Below are 1,934 nucleotides of genomic sequence, written 5' to 3'. Positions count from 1 at the left end.
AGCAAACCTATTTTTACACAGTACATTTGTGAAATTTTCAAACAATGCCCATGATATATTTTCTCTTCAAATTCCAAACTCCAATTTAGATAATGTACCCCTAAATGGGGTTACAAATCCTAACTTTCAAAGGAATCCACCCATATAGTGTCTGTACTTTCATGAGTAGTTCAAGGGAGGATTTATTGATTTTCACATTAGATAATGTTGAACTGCTCCAGTTTCAGAAACTCATCAAAAAGATTTAGTCTATTAAAATGTTCATATCCCAAGTTAAGATGGATACTGAATATAAGAGCATACATATTTCTGGAGAAAAGTCAGTACATGTGTATCCTCTGTTACACAAATCAATTTACAATGTCTGTTCTGCTGTGTGGGATGCGACTGGCCTTGGGCCTCTGCCTTCGGCCTCAGCTCTCCCCCTGCTCATGGGGGGCTCTGAGACCTGGCAGGCCTTCAAGATGCTGAGATCCCATCAAGGGTCTAGACTTTGGGCACTTCCATTGTTTTCACTGAGTCTGAGCTGTTTCAACTCTGGAGGACTGACCTGAGGGTCTCCAGACATCTCTGACTGAATTTCTTCTGTGGACGGGTTGGGAATTATGCTGAGTGGTACAGAATTTGGTGAATTATCTGTCTTTAGGGGTATTAAGTTTATTCTCTGGGGCATTGTCTTGTTCCAGGCTTACAATGTGTTCAGAGTAACCTGCAGGATGGGTGGGCTTTTGTGTTTTGACTACTGGGTTACAGAGTCTTCTCCTCTGTTGGCCCTGTCAAGCAGTTTTTGACACCGGGAGTGACTGAGTGTCCTTGGTTGCTGCTGGGGAATGTTTGGCTGGAGGAGGGGTTGTGCAGGGACTGCTAGGCTCTTGTATTCTGCTGGTGGGGTTTCCCTCTACTGGTCTGGGTGCCAGTAAAGACCCTTGGTGCATCTTGACTCTTGGTTCTCTTTGCTGTCTCAGTAGTTCTCATGCTCAAAACTGGCTTCTCTTTCAAAGGAATTCCAAGTTCATCTTTCTCAAATGTCACAAATGAACAATAGCCATCCATGGATGAAATGTCCAGGAAGGCCCTGTTGTTGGGCCATGAAATATCATTCAGGGTGTGGCAGTGTATATTAGACATGTAACCGAAAGGGAAAGGCTGCTGGGTGTCATATAGAAGCAAAGAGTCCTCTGAAGCCATAGCAAATAACAGGCAGTAGGGCAGACTCACCAACTCCAGGTGTGGCTGTTTCTACCACTGGCGTGAATTTAAAGTGGACTGGACATCAGTGAACAGCAAGTGTTGCTTTTCCAGGACATGAAAGATGAGCAATGGGCCTTTTATGATTTTTCCTGGAGAAAACATAAGTTGTATTCATTACATTTTCACCAGATTCCACATATCCAGCTGGTGTGAGGAGCAAAGACCTGGCCTGTCTCCCAAGAGGCACAGGACAAGGCAGAGACAAGCCTCTGTCCCAAGGATGGGTTGAAGTGCAGGCCATTCATGGTTCTGCCCTTTCCCTGGAAGTGACTGAGATATCTCTGTCCATTTCATAATTTTCATGCTTAGAAGAAGATTGCTGAGGAGCTTCAAATGGTCCACAAGGAGTGGAATTCTTCCCCCCCCCCGGGAAAAAATTTCCATGATATACTAAGAACCAGGAGTGAAGGCTGTTTCCTCAAAGGTGTCAAGTATTACTGGGGAAGGAGAGAAATAGGAGCTACTCTTCTGTCCTGGACCATTGTTGGCAACTTTTGACATGATTTGCTTCCTGGAGGATACCCGTGTACTTTTAAAAAATTTCACAATTCTCACATCTTATTATTTTTTTGGTTACAGCATCAAATGTCTTGTTCTGAGAGCAGAGAGGAGTTAAACATCAACAAAGCTGTAGAGAGTTTGCAATGCATGGTTTATACTACAATAAATGGAAGTATGTCCTG

At 43.6% G+C, this 1,934-nt stretch overlaps 1 pseudogene; it reads right to left on the bottom strand.

Annotated features, from left to right (window-relative positions):
• Nucleotides 1-340: 340 nt before the first annotated feature.
• Nucleotides 341-1,492, bottom strand: LOC134370538 (chromatin assembly factor 1 subunit B-like; annotated as a pseudogene).
• Nucleotides 1,493-1,934: the final 442 nt, after the last annotated feature.

The sequence above is a fragment of the Cynocephalus volans genome, chromosome 2 (genome assembly GCF_027409185.1).
Source record: "Cynocephalus volans isolate mCynVol1 chromosome 2, mCynVol1.pri, whole genome shotgun sequence".
Taxonomy (NCBI): Eukaryota; Metazoa; Chordata; class Mammalia; order Dermoptera; family Cynocephalidae; genus Cynocephalus; species Cynocephalus volans.
The sequence above is the reverse complement of the archived record's forward strand: the minus strand, read 5'-3'. Positions and strand labels throughout refer to the sequence as shown.